This window comes from Aulonocara stuartgranti, assembly GCF_965226115.1.
Source record: "Aulonocara stuartgranti genome assembly, chromosome: 7".
Taxonomy (NCBI): Eukaryota; Metazoa; Chordata; class Actinopteri; order Cichliformes; family Cichlidae; genus Aulonocara; species Aulonocara stuartgranti.
The window spans coordinates 54,084,354-54,102,589 of NC_138945.1; the positions used below are offsets into that span (position 1 = coordinate 54,084,354).

Sequence of the window (18,236 nt, forward strand, 5' to 3'; positions counted from 1 at the left end):
GCACACGCACAGGACTACAGAGTAGAAAGTGCATGTTGTATCTGAGATAGAACAAACAGCCCATGTCAAACGAAGAAGGAGAGAAATTCAGTGTGACAGACAAATGGATCTTTCCCTGCCAGTGAATCAGATTTCTGGAGGAGGGGATGCAGCGGTGGCTTGCCTGGCCTACTTTCCTCCATTCATCAGCCAGTTCATCCTCCTGGGAAGACTGGAGGTACGGTATATGAAGGGAGTTCAGCCACGCTTGGCCTGCCACCACAACAGCAAAGAAATGGCTGCACTCATCAAGCAAGAGGGGATGGGTGGAGAGTCAGCATGCAAAGGTAAAAAATGGACCGCTCGCTCCTCTTTTCCATCTTTACACTCTCCATTTGCACTCACCCCGTGGCCCTATAAGCCTCGTGTGTGGCTTCTTTCTTTCCCCTTTCCGCTTGGTTAAGTTCAGGCCCTCCAGATGTTTCTGCTGTGTGCATTCCTGAATGAAGAGGTGTATAAAGTATCTGGTTAGACTGGCATATAACTCTACAGTATTCCCCCTCACACCCCCTCATATCCTCGGGCTCCTGTCACAGACTGAGATACAGCAGGTAGACATCCATAATTATTAAGGTGGAGGAAGGCATCGCGCTAGATTGCCTACAGGTGTTTTTTAATGCTAAGGAATGCACACGCAGAGGGAGAAACACAATCCAGAGCCGTCTCAATACAGTGAGCCTTAAAGATACTTTCAAAGCTTTCTAATTCCAGATTTAGCCTGCTAATGCTCTGATTTCCTTCTTTATTCCTCTTCCCACGGATTTGTCCAATTACTCCTCTAAACAGCGCTGGGGGCTTGTTGCTAGGTTACCACCAGGTAACACACACACACGCAGTCACCACAGAGTTGCTAAGATGAAGGTGTTTCCAAATAAAGATGATTCCTTAGCTTCTGGCTTAAAAATGAAATGGTAAATGGCCTGTATTTATATAGCGCTTTACTAGTCCCTAAGGACCCCAAAGCGCTTTACATATCCAGTCATCCACCCATTCACACACACATTCACACACTGGTGATGGCAAGCTACATTGTAGCCACAGCCACCCTGGGGCGCACTGACAGAGGCGAGGCTGCCGGACACTGGCGCCACCGGGCCCTCTGACCACCACCAGTAGGCAACGGGTGAAGTGTCTTGCCCAAGGACACAACGACCGAGACTGTCCAAGCCGGGGCTCGAACCGGCAACCTTCCGATTACAAGGCGAACGCCCAACTCTTGAGCCACGATCGCCCAAGATCGTGGCTTAAGAGTTAAACAGACACGTCTACTGTCACCTTCCTCTAACCCTTCTCCATCAGCTTGGTGAACGTGACAGATGCAGACAGGCTCACTAAGCCAGATGGAGCCGCATGAATTCACACATGATTTCATGTGAAAGCACACTGATTTTAAATGGTGTCGCAGACAAAGTCATAGAGGGGAAATTTGTTTGCCACTCTCTTCACAAGTACTGCTTCAGCTTAAATCCCATATATTTCACATATATATATCATCATTTTTTCTCCAAAAGTTTCCTCTCTGGGCAAATGCATGCCTAAATTCAATCTGGAAAACCAAATTATGACTCAAACAATACAATGGAAAATTAAAGACAGCAAGCTCATTCAGTGCAGTGGCATTGCAACTTGAATGTGTGTTATACAGCCCTGATCCAAAGGATGAGTCTACTCTCTGCCTCACAGCTTGAGTCCCGTCCTGGAGACTTAGAGGGGGCAGAAAAGCTGGGACACATGCCACGTCCCCCCTGGGCATTGGCTGATGCCCCCTGACAGATTGAGGCTGCAAAGATGTGTTCACATTTGTGTACTGTGTGCGCTTAAGGGTCTTACATTAATCAGAATTGACAAACTGCGCAGTTTGGGACAAGTAAAGGTCTGTTTGTTCAAGTAAATAACATGTAAAAAAATTGATCTGTCATAAAAGTCTATGGCTGGACTGCTCTGTTTACAGTAATGTGCAAGAGTCACCCTTGATTTCATTATATTTTGCAAGGGAAATGAAAAATAGGTGAGGTGATTTACTGAAACGTGTGCTATCTAGATATGCTTTTACTGCATTGGCAGTGTGTTTGGCATCACTGCCATGTTGAAAAATGAAGCTGTTGGCAGTCAGATGCTTTCCAGATGGTATTAGCTGATGGATCAAAATCTCATTATAGTTTTCATCATAATTCCATCAATTTTGACAAGATCCCCAACATCACTGTTAGAAATGCAGTCCCGAACCATGACAGAGCCTCGACCGTGTTTTACAGATGGGTCTAGACACTCACTGTTGTACCTCTCTGCTGACCACCTCCATACAATTTCACATTCTACCCATAAGATCTGTTGCCACTGAAAGTCCAGTTCTTGCATAATTTGGCATACCTTTGGTGTAGACATTTATACAGTCCTAACACTTTTTGCACATAGAGGCGTCACCTCTTGCTAGCCAAAAAACAATGCAGGTTTAAAGATTCTTTACGGTTGCCTTTACTTTTCAGACCCAGACGCTGTGTCCATCTTTTATACAATTTAATTCTGCTTCATTTAATTTGCACTGCAAGAAAGTCAATCCTGTGTGTTTCAGGGACCAAAGTAACACAGATATAAGATATGAGGTAACACTGAAAGAATCGGACAGTTATCAGTATATCTAACTTTGGAGCAAGCATTATGTCACTAACAGAGATAGGCAGTAACGCGTTACTGTAATCCGATTACTTTTTTCAAGTAACAAGTAAAGTAAGGGATTACTATTGCAAAAACGGTAATTAGATTACCGTTATTTTCCCGTAGGAACGCTGCGTTACTGGTTACTAAAACCGTGATTTTTTTTTGCGAGAATGTAAGCGAGTGCTACATTGTGACAACAGCTGTGTGCAGATCAACAATGGATCATATGAGTGTGGGAGAGAGTATGAGCGTGCAGCATTTAAAGCGTGGAAGTACTGACCTTACTTTGAGTTTGATTCCATAAAAAGTGACAAAAACATTAGCGTCCGTTGTGCGTGGGAAGAAAACTTCTTTTTACAGCGAAAAAACCCCCCTAAACTTCCAAGCAAGCACCGAGTAGCTACCACATAATGGGAAACTCACAGAGAAACTCGCGGATTCTTCCACTGACCGCTGTGGCACACCTGCACCAGGGTAAACCTCCGCCTACCCGACTCCTGCTTTACAGGTGAAAATAGAGCAACAGGACCGCTGAGTCTTTGATGTTATTTATTTTCTGCTGTGTTTTACTTGCATCTATTTGAAAGACTGAGTGTAAACACAAAAAAAAATTTATTTTATGTGCTGGAATGTGCAGAAAATAGGTTTAAATATTAAACAAATTTCTTCCAGTCAGAAAATGTTGCATATAATTTAATTTTTGCTTGATGCATAAAGTTAAAAGATTAAAACTAATAAAACAAGTTTTAAAAAGAGACTTTTCCATTTGATTACATTTTGTATGATGGATTATGCAGAAAAAGTAGAACTGGGCTGAAAGATCTATTTCTTCATCACCTATTCAGGTTGTAAATCATGTTTTTAAAAAGTAACTAAGTAACTAAGTAATTAATTACTTTTGAAAATAAGTAATCAGTAAAGTAACTGGATTACTTTTTTGGGGAAGTAATCAGTAATTAGTTACTGATTACTTTTTTCAAGTAACTTGACCAACACTGGTCACTAATAAGGTAAAAATCCAAATATCACCTTAGGCTCACTGAACAGTGTTACACTGCAATGTAAAATACTCTAAAAGCTATAAGTAACGCTAATTATGTTTGCTAACTCAGGGCTAAATAGTGCCTTGCTAACGCATAACTGACATTAGCTTTCTTACAACTAAGTAGACACAGAGCTCTAGCCAATAGCACTTCAGCTGACAGATGCATATAATGGGGGTAAATGTGTTCTGCTCCAGAAGGTGTGGCCAGGCTCCTCTGTGTTTTAAATGTAAACTTACGGTGTTAGCGTGAAAGCTCCATGGGTGTTGGTAGTAGTTTTTAGCCAGCTGTTTCCATCTGCTTTCAGTCTTAAAGACAAGTTGGATAGATAGATTTGTTTATTTCAAACATACGGAATATATTAACCATGCATCTGCATATAAGTAACTCCTAAAAGGAATAGGAAGAAGTATAAACCTATGTGATCCTACCCCTCCAAGTTATTGGCCCCTTGACTCTAGCTACATATTTAGCCAACCTCTAGAACACAAACAATTACCCTATTGATTAGCTGATCGATAGAAAACAAATTGTCACTCTCTATGTATTGATTAATGGCTGAAATGATTGTTCAAGCAGAAACATTCACAGATTTTCCGGCTTTAAAATGTGCTGCTGAAGTGTAGGAGCATTATTTTCTCCCTCCAGTGGCTACACAATGGTGATATTTCATCCTTTGCTCATAAGGACTTGATATTTGCATGCTGCAAAACATTTAAAGAGAAAACAAGACAGCATTGCATTAACACAAAATGCGGTAAATTAAATTACTCCTATGCCGTTGCTGGGGAAATTCCTTCAGACTCCATCCCCTGTGTGTGCTTATGCATGTCTCTGTGTGTACATAACAATGAGTCCCACTTTGTGTGAGCTTGTGAAGCATGGCCATGGCCTGTTTAATGAGATAGCATGTGTTATGATGCTATGTGTGTGAAATTGAAGTGCCGGCAGTGTAAATTGAATTAAATGGGTATGTGTGCGATAAGGATGTGCATATGAGGAGCTGCCTATAGGCTGAGATAGTTCTACCTGCGAGTGTCATGTGCATCTTATGTGATTACCATGGACACAAAAGTAAATTTCACTGGCAGCTGCATGGATGGAGGAGAAACAGTAATGAAGTCTGCTTTCAATCCAAATTCTAAACAGTTTAACATGCACATGACTTAGCTGGAAACTCTCAGCAATGATAAACAAATAAATGGTTAATTGCACCAGTTTCCATCTGAAGCACCTTAAATATGACTTGGAGTTTCGAGAACAAATAACTTCCTGGATTTTCTTTTGTATTGGGGGGGATAAAATGTCACTCTAAGCCATTACAATCCGACTTAGGCCATCAAATAAAGGTCAAAACCCGAGACTGTAATCCAATTTTGTGGCTGTGTATTGACTGTGACTGGCGCGCTGCATCATGTGGACAACAGATCAGTACATTCGTTGATCAATCACTGATTAGCTAAGAAAAGAACAAATAATCACTCAACTGAACCGTGTCAGAGCTTAAAGAGTGCACATCTCCCATCGCCAGTGAACCATGTGAGCGCTCAGATGGGAGTGGGGCTGTTTAGTCAGTGATTCACTTCAGCTTTTCTTTACTCTGAGCCCTCTGAAAATACCCAAGGAGCCAAAAGGAAAATACCTCACAGCTGTTCTCTCTGCAGCCAAATCATTCCAGATATACCTCTCTTTACTCGCCCTACGCCTGAACCCCGAAGAGCTATTGAATCCAGCCTTTCCATAAGCTAATCTTTGCCCTCCTCCAAACTTCACATTAAGTCGCTGGATGTCTTTTCTTTTCTTTTTTTTTGCTGTTGTTGTTTTTAACATTAGAAATACATTTAAAATAATAGACGTGTCCCGAGAGCCAATGAGCAAAGAGTCAGGAGACTGGGGGTTGGAGGTATCACATGTGCCAGTGGGAATGTCAGTGTCATGACCTTAGAGGAGTGGGCAAAAAAGATCAGTCTCCGGAGCGCTTATCTTGCTCTCCATCTGTAGTAGATTTGGTGACACGAGGAGCACAGAGGGATAGAAAACACTTCAAGCTCAACCCCCCACGCCCCCAAACCTGGAACAAAAGCACTCGCCTTGTTTTCTGGCTGGTGAGAGAGTCACACAGCATGAATAATTAACAAGGGACAAACAATAACTATCAGCTGCCTATGTGTAAGTTGTTGCTTATCTGTGACTGTCATCAACAGTGCTTCAAAGGAACCCATACTCGTTAGTCTCATAAAGATAATATTCCTGTATGCCTTGGGGTACTCGCTAGAAGCAGTATATTGTTCTGTGCTGTGGAATTTTGTTAGTTTCCCCCAAAGTGTTGACGGCATTCAATTCAGTTTTATTTATATAGCATCAGATCACAACAGCAGCAATCTCAAGATGCTATATAGTATAAGATAAAAACCCTGTAATGTTAGATAGGAAACCACAGAGTCCCTCATCTGTGCAAAAAAGACACTGAGCGGACGGTTTTCCTTTACAAGGGATGATTGCAAACATTATGATCATTTTATCCAGCAACCCAGCAACTTTATAAGCCATTTCTCTGCTAACCACAAGCTGCAGAAGTGATTATTTGAATCATGCCTAGTGCTGCAACTTATTTTCAATACAGATAAGTGTGTAAATTATCTTTCCCACACCCAGTTTGCGTTTATATTTTATTTATTTTTAAACTATGAGACACAGAGAAGGTTCCTTGCATTTCCCCCTCCTATTTAAAGACTTAAACAATTAATTACCCATTAAAAATTATGATTTTCTTTAGATGGACTAGGCCTAATCAGTTATTGAACTCAGCAGCTCCAATTCTGAGTTCAATAAAGGTTGAATATAAATGAACAAAACCTAAGAGATCCAGAGTTCCCCAAAGTTTGGAAACCAGGTAGAAACAACTTAGTGGAGACCAAATCTAAGCAGGGGGTCGGGGTCTGGGGCCGTTATTACAGTTGATTACACTTGTGTTTGGTGGTATTTGAATGAATGTGTCACTAATGAACTTTTCAAGAACTGATTGATCGGTACTAGCTTAATTATTATTATTATTATGATTATTATTATGATTATGATTATTATGATTATTATTATTATTATTATTATTATTATTAAAATACTTGGGGGGAGGGCATATTTGGCGATATGTATTACACCACCCATCTGTTCTTACACCTAATTTTGACAGATTGATGCTTTCCATTAAGCTGGTAAACGCACGTTTCTGCTGCGTTTTGCCACACACGCACAAACAACACAGTGAGCGTAAACTCGAGGCGTGTATGTGGTCCGGAGTCTCCGCCCTCCGGAGCAGAGCAGGCAGCTGTATGAGCCGCTCAGCTTTCAGTGAGTTCAGAAAACTGTTTGCATACCAATCTTCCCCCAAACACTGCGTGCGGGTCTAAATTGGGATCGCCGATCTCGTAGTGGTGGATCTTTTTTCACAGTTGGACGCCGTTGGGCACGTTTCACTCCAGTGGACATCCCAGCTGATTCCGCCTTTCCTTTTTTTCTTTTCTTTTCTTTTTGGTTTTGTTTCACCTGAATACGTAGGTTGCAATCAGTAGTAGCAGCTCTCAGAAATAGGCTGTGAGTAGCAGCGAAAACAGCGTGTCACAGCCAGAGGTTTCGGCACTGAGGTAAGAAACTGCTCTTCAGAAGTGTCTCCAACTCAAATGTTACGCACCGAGGCAAAAGATTTAAAAGAGAATTTCGTGACTGCCTCGTTGAACTGAGTCATTATTTTCAACAGCGTGTCTAATTGTCTAATGGGTGGTGGTGTGAGGGGTGTTGTTGTGTGCGCACTGTTTGATTTCTGCAGAAGCTACTTTGTTGCGGAGAGTTTAATTTTCACATCAAACAAGGAGCAGAAATGAAATGCCTCGCAAGAAGTGACACGAGCAGGAGCGCGCTTGTTAATTGTTTAAGTCGTTTATTGGGTTGTTAAAACCTCTTTAACCACGGGTCAGATCTCTCTTTCGTCTTTTAGAGATGCAGAAAAAAAATGCATCGACGCATATCTACATTCTTTGAAAGTAGTTCAATCTTTTCATTTAATTGTGGGTTATAGTGTGAGAAACCTGACAGCAGGGGCAGTCCAGAGCGACGTCTGTCAGTCTCCAAGCTGGCTTTCTTCCCACGGGGGTCCAGCTAAAAAACGGGCAGGCTGTCTGCAGAGACTTATGGAGCCACCAAATGGATGTCTCTCATGGCGCTACCTTCGTTGTAGGGCAGGAGTTCACTGTCAGTTCGCGTTAATCAGAGGGATGCATCATCCAAAATCACCTCCTCCATGTTTCTGTCTGTCAGAGCTCCTCTGGACCAGACATGAAATACTCAGAGACTGAAAGGGCAAATCCGGCACTCTTAGGAAAGTCCCGTACTTGTGGCTTTTCCTAGTAAACTTGGGCTGTTTTTGTTTTTAAACTGATAAGTTGGATAGAGTGAAAAGTTGACGTTCTAACTCACTCAGTATGCAGTGAGAAACTCAAAACATCTGTCACTGAGTGTAACAGCTGGGAATCGGGTTATAATCAGATTTTGCCCAAGGAGATTGGCTCCAAGGGACCTATTAACACGCTCACCGGTGTGTCCAGGTGAGCGTGGTCTGCTGGGCTCTCTCGCCTCAAGTTAAAGTCACTGCCGGGCCCATGTCTCCCCGAGGCTGGTACAGTGTGTCAGGAGAAAGCAGAATCATATCACGCCCCAGCAGCTTGGACAGACTGACAAATCAGCTTCTGTCTTGATAAATGAGCTGAGCTCCACTATACTGCTGCCTCATGTGAAGATTTCTCTCTCTCCGTCTCTCTTTCTGCTGCCTGCTCTTTGTTCCACCTTATTTATTTTCTTTATTATCATTTTCTCCCCCCTACAAATCAGATGAATGTGAGCTGGTGGCTGGAGAAGAAGCACAGAAACTGGGAACAGAGGCATGTTTGTTCACCATGTTGCGGATGAACATTTGCCTTGTCAAAAAAAAAAAAAAAAAAGACAGAAAGAAAGAGGAGGAGGAGGAAGGGGGGAAAAGAAACAGTAGTATTGATGCTTTTGGAGCAGCAGCCAACACGGATGACTAAACTCCGCCTGAAGCCTTTCTCTCCTCAGCTTGATTCACATGAGTGTTGGAAAATAGAAATTGTTTTTTTGCTCAGCGATGTTTCCAATACAAGTACAAATGTCAGCAAGGGGCTTTGCAAACCTACAGTGTAATTTATACGGGGAATAAAGGTTAGCAGCAACAATGCAGACTCCGGAGGACAGCAATTAGATGGGAACATGTTTGAGTAGACTCAAGTCTCCGGCGTGCCCGGCTGATATTTATTCCACCTACAGACAGAGAACACCTGGTGTGAGACTTGCCACCGGTGATCAGTGCACTCGTTTTAATAGTGCCTCTGATAATGTGTTGCTCTTAATCACACGTTTATGCGCCGGCGCTGAAGTGAACAGCAAAAACACATTAATAGGAGAGAGAAGGCGAGATGGAAAGAGGGAGAGGAAGTGTGGTGAGTTCTCTGCTCCTGTGTCATTCAGTCCTTGGCAGAGATGGGGAAGTGTGAATTGTAGTGTATGGCAGCTCCCGCTGTGAAGATGGGGTGACTGACTTGATGCCGCCTGGCCTGGCAGTGCATCGCTCATTAAAGGCCTGAAATTAATCAGTCTGCGGTTCCACATGGTTGGGTGCCTCTGATTTCTCTCCGTCCCCTCCTGTTTCACTCTTTCTCTCTTTCTTTAATATCAGCTGATGTGCATGCAAATGACGGGGTGGGGAGGCTGATCACCGACCCTGAGTTTACATTCCTGATTCACTATGCCTCACCATAACCTCCTTCCATCTTCTCTTTCTCTCTCCGTCTGTTGCATCTAATCTATTTTTCCTTCTTCATCTCGTTCCCATCCTTTCTCATCGTACCTTTCTTCGTTCTGCCCTTATACAGTTTGCAGTACACGTCTGTATATTGATGAGTTCAGAGCAGCGGAGGCACAGGGAAAATGAGGCTGGGTCATCACTCTACACTCGCTTTCCCCTGTATCAGCCTCACTACAGCAGCAGTGGTCCGTAGAGATCCCGGAACTAAATGGAGTATCTATTGGCTCAATGAGAAAATTGCTTTTTTCGATTGCTAGAGGACCCTTCATTTAATGTGTGTGATGCAGAGGCCCCGGCCTGTAATGGGTTCGGCATCTTTGTTGTCGAGAGACAGGAGAAAATGAAATTTGCTTTTCAGCTGGCAGAAATAATTTACTTTCTGAAAGGTGTATTTTTCATCAGCTGTTTAAAAGCAGCGAAGGTGCGTGTTGGTGTACGGGCCACGTCTGCGCTTGAATGTCCAAACCGGCGTGTTTTGATGTTCTCTGCTGAGGGCAGTTTTTCCGCTAGAAGTTTGATCACAACACAGCTCTGCTAAAATATAAAGCCGAGGTGGAAAACTTTGCTCCTCCGTGAAAGCAAAACGCAGCAAAGCTCGGTAGAAAAATGAGCGTACGAGGTCAGTGAAGCCCACTACTTCCTCTCGCTGAGGACGCCTGAAACTGTGGCAGGCCAAAACAAGCATGTTGAGATCACAAGTGTCTGATGAGACATTTTGGAGAGCGAAGAAGCAAGCACAAACAACAGCTCTTATCTTGTCCGGCGATGATGCGCAATAAATGGTACTTTCATCCACACTCCAATATGAATTTACACATTAACCTCCTCAGATGAGGCTGCCCTTAATTAGAATAGGAAAAATGTTATTCTCTTTAAATGTGCCAGGCACGGCAACATTTAACCTTGTTCGTACCAGATTATTTACATTCTTGATTGACCTATACTTAGCTTTTATAAGGAAGTGAACAGCTAATATGCACCATCTTTAAAAAGCCAAATCTTTATTGCAGTATTGACCAGCGGTATTGCACATTCTTGGGTTTTCTAGGGTTTAGCTACCCTCCCCATCATCTTCAACCTTCATCCGTTCACGCTTCCATTTTCTGTTTTGTTCTTGGGTATTAGTCGCTGGGGAAGCAGTCTAAGGCATATCCCTTTTTAAATCATTTTTCAATGTGCAAGATTCTCCAGTAGGATTGACTCAGTCCCTAAACCTCTGGAGTAGATGCTTTGAGACTCAAATTTGCTGTGCTGCTGTCGTTGCTTGGAGAGAAGCTCGTTGCAAATCAGAAAACTTTGTCTGGTGAAGTGTGTCATAATTGGGTGTTTTAACCTGAACTGTGATCCTGACCAAACAACTGGAGGAAAAATGGAAAAGGAAAGTGTAAAAATAATCATCTAGGCATTCAAACTCTTTGATTAACAACATCCATCTGGATCGAGGAAAGAGTTTGCATCGGGTATCAACAAATTTTGGTCAGGAGTGAGAAAGTGTTGTGTCAAAGCTGTAGCAGCAAGTAGACACAGTAAATTGTTTATACTGTAAATGTTGCCATAGCGAAAAAGAGACATGGAAATTGTTAAGCATTAGTATGGTTAAGCAAGTATTTTAAACGCTTGCATATCCTTCTAAGGGGACTTTATAATTTTATATTTGATGATTGTATGTGTTTATATGCTAATTCTGGATACCTCACGAGTGCAGTTGCTTGTTAGAACAAAGGTGTGTTGGAAACACAACACACCTAAAAGGTTTTGCTACATCATATTGCATATAAACTGTTTATTTGAGATGCATATAATTATAAATATTATAAAGTACCAATCAACGTGAATATAAATTCAGTCTTAGCTTGCTATCGAGTCATGTTTCTGCATGAACACACAATCGTGCACTCCTGTGTCCCCGGTGTGTCTCCATGTGCACCAGGAAGCAGAGAGTGACCTAAACATGGGGCAGTTGGCAGCTCCACACTTCGCTGAGAGCAGGAAGTTGAAGGGGCCTCTTCCGTTTTTATCTGGAGGAAGCAGGACGTCTGTTTGTGCTCAGCCCAAGAATTCTTTGTGCTTATCTAGCGTTCACCCTATTTCCCTCAATAATGGCTGTGCAGAGCAGGTAATGAGGTAAAAGGTATGTATGTGGCAAGCTGGCCTCAGCAGATAGCAGGCTCTCCAATAGGCTTATGGCTCTTAGTTGAGGGCACTCTCAGCCACGTTTCAGATTGTTCAAATATCTCAAAGTCTCCCCCCTGCTTCCCCTCACCAACCCCGCCCTCAAGCCATCTTTCCTTCTGCATAATGTTTTTCAGAATTAATAAACCATTTCACTCAGGTGGCCATTAAAGGCTACTGGTGAGGAACCGCGAGTTATTACACAGAGCGAGCATACTTGCTAAATCCCCTGTGCTTTAGCCGGGAGGTTTCTTCATCACCTTGTGGTCTATTCATCCCCCCCACCCCCAGATGTAGTTAAAGCTGAGAGAGGGGCTTAGGCAGACCAGGAGTCTAGGTATGTGACACGGTGAGATTATCTGCCTGGCTTCAGAGAGTGGAGCGACTTGGTTGTACTGAATGATGTTTAAGTTTAAGCGCGTCGCTGATGCAGAAAGCATTGTAGCAAAGGTACAGCAGAGTGCCTCACAAGTTTTCTTTGCTTTAGGTGTGTAAAAGGGAGGCATTTGTTTTGTGTTTGCGGCTGGGCTCGCTCACATTGGGTTCAGTGCCGGCTCACTGGGCTGATAATCAAATAGTACCAGAGAGGAAGAGTTCATTTTACGGATGCGATTGTTCTCCACGCTCTCTGCCTAACGCTGGCTCTTTCTCACTGTAGATGACTTTTGGCCTCCCTTTTTAAACTGTTTCTTGTCTTCTTTTGCAGAAACGACTCACTCGCTGTTGTACATTGTGATAAAGCCCCTGTGCTCACATGATTCATTAGGCAACTCAAATGGGGGGGGATTATACACTGCTTACGAATCAATGAGGAAGGAAAGAAGTGTGTTACAGGAAGAATAACCCATTTTCTACAACAATGGGAAAAGACTCCATTGTAAGACTCCACCATGTTTCTCTGTTTGCACAATGTGCAAAAGCGTCACTCTGATTGTCCACTTCAGCTCCAGTGTTGTGTTTCAAGCATTCTTCACTGTGTGTTTGACTCTCAGCGGTGATGTGAGAATTGGAAATTGTGCAATTATAGAGCTGAAGTGAGTCATCAATGCCAGTCATCAGTCAGTTATTCACTAAGTTTTTCTGATCAACTGTTTGTGTTTTTTAGGGCTGTCGCTGTCTAAATGCCATGTTTTGGCCTTTTGAGCTTCAATGGTAATCGATAGCGAAAAATAATAAGTATCTGCTGGTGTACAGGAGTTAAGATCACATCTGCAATTTCAACATGAATGTAGATTTTTCACTCAAACACACAGAAGAAGAATATATTTCATACTTTTTTTTTTTTTTTTATTGTTCTCTGACTCGGTGCACCAGTGCTCACCACCCAGAGAGAAGGCAAGGAAAACATTGCTGTGCCAGGAGAGCAAGACTTGCTTGCAAAATGCAATCCTGGTCATCCATTTTTTGTGAGGCTTTTAAAGCCTTTAAATCGGATGCAAAGTCACTACATCTGCATCCAAGCAACAAGGCAAACTGAAGACTGAGCATCATTGCAGTGAGTAAAAAGGATATCAGACAGAGCAGCTTAAGTTATATTTACTCATCTGTAGGTAGCAACAGAAAATTGAACAAAAAACAATACTTTCCCAGCCAATATATGTGTTTTATTGTTTTATTTTGAGTCAAATAAAACCTCTTACCAACCAGTGTACCAGCTGTTTTATTTCTAATTGCACATAAAATTGCAAACTTTAGAAAGTTCCTGCAGTCCCTTATGCATTTAATTGAGCATCCTTGAAGCACATTAGCAGTCTGTGGCTAGCATGAGCGCATTATCTGAGTAGATGTACTGATAAGGAGACATCAGCGGACATGAAAACCCATCGCACTTCGTTTAAGGCCACTGTTGTACTCTTTGGCTGCTTTTTGAGGATGGTACTGGGAGCTGCACTCAGTTCAGATCTGTTTTCACAGCCTCTCCCTGTGACTCACTGGGCCTAATGGTTCTCTGCTCCTGACTCAGGCATTTTTTCTGATGAAATGGGACTCTCTGCCAGCTTCTGGTCTTTTTTTTTTCTCCTCCTTTTTTCTGTTGCTTCAACCACAACTGCGTCCCAAATCTCCTCTTTCTGTAGGTTCTTTTCCTCGAGTGCTCGCACTCTGTGCATCCAGGTTTTTGGATAAAAAGGCCATAGCATTACAAGAGTACCCCTATTAGTCATCACAGGCTTTTAAAATGTGCCCTATTTTATTCCATATTCAGCACGGTGCTTTTTATTTCCTCTGCCTACAGGGGATCTGAGCGCCTGTAAATATCCCTGTTTATTTTTAATCACTGACGACGGGCTACACAGTATAATGTGATATGATAATTGTTGCTTGCAAATACAAACACACTTGCTCTTGTCAGAAATTGATTTGGCAATTTAGAGCGTACAAATTATCTTAGGGATGGACAGCAGGTTGTTAATGATGACCCAGATAATTAGGTCATTATCACTGTAAACAAATTAAAGGCATGTTGGTGCTGGATGATACCTCATTAACTCACTTTTTCAAACATTTACATTCTGATTGGAAGTCGGGGAAACAAAGCGGCGAGGGTGGAGTCGCATCAGGTTTAATGATACAGAGCGGACGCTTGGTTGGTGTGTGACGTCGTCTTGTTTGCTGTCTGTTGCTTTTCCAAAGTGGCTGAATTATAGAGTGCTTTTTGGAGATTTATATTCAGCGTGATATGGGTTTGCATCCCGGTCTGTTAATAACACTTTGCTGTTCCAGTCAGTTATACCCATACAAACCTCAAATACAAAACCACAAGTGCACATGAAGCTCTCCCACACACACACACACACACACACACACACACACACACACACACCCCTGCAGCCTGGGTGCTGCTGCTACAACTCTAGTGGAAAATGGGGTTGCTTCATATTTACTGCATATGTCTTTCATATCTGCTTGAATGTGGGTGAAATGTTTTGAATCGCACAGGGGGGGAACCTTAGCTAAGCAGAGATTTCTTTATTTTAACCTGGAAGAAAACGTAAACTTCAAGAGACGTAAGTAGGCTAATGTGATTCTTTCACTGCAAACTGATTATGTGCGTTCATATTCACGTTTCAGTCCCTTTTCCTGTCAGCTGGCTGGCTTTGCTGTCTTTATAGCCCACACACCTCGTCCACAGTGCTGCTCCCCCCTGTAGCTCCTGTGGAATAACAGCAATGTTACAGGCCCTCCCACAGGGTCAGACTTGCCACAGGTCTATTAGACATACGGGCTCCCTGTTAGCTTCCAGGGCATCAAGGCCACAGATCGGTTTTTTCTAATTAAAGAAAAAAAAAAGAAGCTCGCAGCAGGTTAGAAGCTGTACCTGGGGAAACTTGTGGGGGGGCAAATAACGGTCTCTCTCCCACCATGATCACAAGCCTCTGAGAGAGACGACTGCATTTACCTCGAGCTTGTTAACAGGAAAGTGAAAATCTTTAAAAGTCGTGGCAGTTTATGTGGCGGGCGTCTGCCTCCGCTGTTTTCTGTTTACATTTTGTAGGCTTGCTTGTGATTCGCTTTACTCGTGCAATAACGTTTTGTCGCCTGAGGTTATAGAGCGTCTTACGAGTGTGACACAGGTGTGCTCCTTGCCGGATTTAGCTTCCCTTCAGCGTCGTCCTTGTTTATTGCACACAGTCGCACTGTTGGACTACATGTGGTTGAAAACTGAAGCTGAACTGTTGCTCGCAATGTATCCCTCAAAGCCAACTGAGGTTGTCCAAGTGAACCAGCATCCTCCAGCAATCCAGAGTAGGCCTGTGTGAAGATCGTAGTGATGGTTCTTGGACAGCCTCCCTGCGTGCTGAACGTCTGCCCCCTTCACGTCTGACTGAATAATTGCCTTTTAACAGCAGATCAGATGTACACGGTGTAGACTGTTATTTTTACTCCTCAAAGGCGAAAACAATTAGACGGCAAAGACGGTACGCACTGCTGCCTCATGACTTTTTCATGGCGCTTTATGAAATTTTTAACCTGCTGCCTCTTTAAAAGTGCGGCGTGCTCGAGACAGCATTCATGGGTCAGTGCACTAAAACCCGGCCTCTGTCCTTTGGGCAAACGGTACGTCAACCCCAGCTGATGTGTTGCAGCCACAAGCAAACCACACCATTAGTATGAAGGAAATGTGCTGCATTTAATATTCTCTGTGGCTTTGCAACTTCCAAGAGGAATTCTTAAGAAGTCATGCGTTTTCTAAGAAGAAAATAGATCTCTTTTTTCTTTTGTAGTTCTTCATGGTAAAATAGTTTTTATTCACTAATAGTTATTAGGGTAAACACAGGCAAACCATGAAGCATAATTCCCTTTTCCTTAATCCGTAACTCTCTGTTGCTTCTTTGCTTTGAAGCTTGAGAAGAGAGTCTGTGGAATTGAAAAAGCTGGCCACTGTTTAATTATTTAAAGTAATATTAAAGCATTTGATATTTTTATGAAAATGTGTTTGATTCCAACATTTCTGACACCAGCATCCAGGGATCACCTTCACGTGTGTTTGTCAAAGATAGCACAGGCAGGGCAGGTGTCTCCAGTCTGTGAAATCAAATTGGCTGCAGTGCTCATCGATTTAAATGTTCAAAAAGCGAGAACACCCCCCCCCCCCCGATCAGACACACTTGGAGATTTTTTTTCCCCCCTCAGTGGAACATCAGGTGAGCTTGGCTGGCTTCCCGCTCGTTTTGTCACTCGTCTCACGTCAAGATGACAGGCTGCTCGCACAGTGGTCCAATGTACTCTTGACCACCTGGTTGTGACGCTCACAAGTGTGAAGTGTTTGAGGACAAAACAGACAGCTCAGGCAATTTTCCAAGAGTTTGCACCCCGGAGGATCGCTTGCCAGATCGTCTTTCCCGATAACGCTTGGCAGGAGGCAGATCCCATATGAAATATCTCGGCACCGACTATGAAGCCAAAGTAATTTTGTGGGTGTCTGTGAAAACCCCTGGACGTGTAAAGGTTCTTTTTAGCTTAAAAAAAAAAAATGGTGGTTCTGCTGCTGGCTCCAGACTGCTGCTTTAATTGGACAGATGACAAAACAGGATTTAACAAAGATAAAACAGCTTTTAGATGAATTCCTTTTAATGCTTAAAATTTGGCCTCACAAAAGAAACAATGAGGCAGAGGAAAGCCAATATAGCGGGCAGTTATCACAACCACTTTTGCTTATCTTTGCAGGCGATTTTGGAAATGGACAAGCCCCCCCCCCCCCCCCCCCCTTTTTTTTTTTTTTTTTTTTTTTTTAAATAAGGAACAGATGTCTACCCTTTCCTCACTCAAAACATCTCAGGGTGAGCTATTTGCCACATCGGGTGCGGCCGTGGAGTCTATACACTGAGCTTTCAAAACACCCCCCTTCAAATATTTGGTCAGCTCCGTGTGTCTATATATTTATCCTGTTGCTTTTGGCTTGAGCCAAATGTGTGTTGTGCTTCCAAGAAGCTCAAGACTTTGCAGACAGCAACTTTAAAGAAAAAAAAGGAAAGAAAAGAAAGCGTTCCATATCTCCTCCTGCATCACCACAGCTCATTATACGGGATATCATCTGTAATCTCCCTCTGCTTTGTTCATCTCTTCACCATTTGGTGGCTCACATAAACACAAGTCCCACGCCGTGAAAAGTAATGAGTTGCATCTTATATTTGTTCTCTAGGCTTAAATGTTGTTTGCAGCTGTTTGTAGATATATTTTTGTTGTTGTTAAGACTATATAACAGACCCCTTGGATACCTTTGATCTGCAGTACTCCTCTGCTTCAGCTCGCAGGATTGCTGAATGTGCATCACAGTCTTTTTTTTTTTTTTTTTCATTTTAAAATCAGTCAGACGTTTAAATAAACACATAATCTGTAATGTGTTTCGCCATAAATATCCCAGCGGTGGTCACTCCTGTGGTCCTGTTTCAGGACTGTGGGAGCACTAAGTGGACTATTTATTTATAACTGTTAGCCTGTGCTACCCCACAAAAGCTGCAGTGCACGCTTGAGCGCATTACTCACAATTTCGTCACCATCCCAATTAATACTCAAGACGGCATCAGCAGCATCTGCATCAGTCCCTCTGCTTGAGTTCAGTTGAGTTGAGAGAATTAAAAGTATATCAGCAGCGGTGTGATTGCTATTCTGAGCTTGTTATTGGCGTGTGCAACCATGAGCAGGTTCGCAGAGAAGAGTCTGCATTACAATTATGTCTGTTTTCATAGTTTAGCGTTTTTGTTTTTTTTGTTTTTAGTTTTAAATCGAAACCAATAATTTCAGATGGGTTTGACCTCACCGTGTTGCCCGTGCTTCTACGACCGCAGTCCTCCCCATACGATTGTCTCAGATCCATCATGTTCTGTGGTGTAAATCTATTGACTTGTGTTTCTTCTGGGACTTAATCTTGGAGCCTCTCCAAGCAGCTCAGTTTCCATCCTCTCCCTATCTTTCCTCCCTCTCCCATAAATCAATGTGATGTAATTGCATAA

At 42.8% G+C, this 18,236-nt stretch overlaps 1 protein-coding gene and 1 long non-coding RNA gene across 2 annotated transcripts in view; one reads left to right on the forward strand and one right to left on the reverse strand.

The window, feature by feature from the left end:
- Nucleotides 1-232: 232 nt before the first annotated feature.
- On the reverse strand, nucleotides 233-4,033 carry LOC309712199. The gene is made up of 3 exons (XR_014278203.1): nucleotides 3,980-4,033; nucleotides 385-478; nucleotides 233-252 (listed from the first exon to the last, which is right to left on the reverse strand). It is a non-coding gene; the product is annotated as an uncharacterized lncRNA (long non-coding RNA).
- A 3,016-nt stretch (nucleotides 4,034-7,049) lies between these two features.
- The window catches only part of tspan18b (tetraspanin 18b), a 35,708-nt gene continuing 24,521 nt past the window's right edge, over nucleotides 7,050-18,236 (forward strand). The window contains exon 1 of the mRNA XM_082538406.1: nucleotides 7,050-7,381. The gene's annotated coding sequence lies outside the window, so the exon portion shown is untranslated. The remainder of the gene's footprint in view (nucleotides 7,382-18,236) is intronic.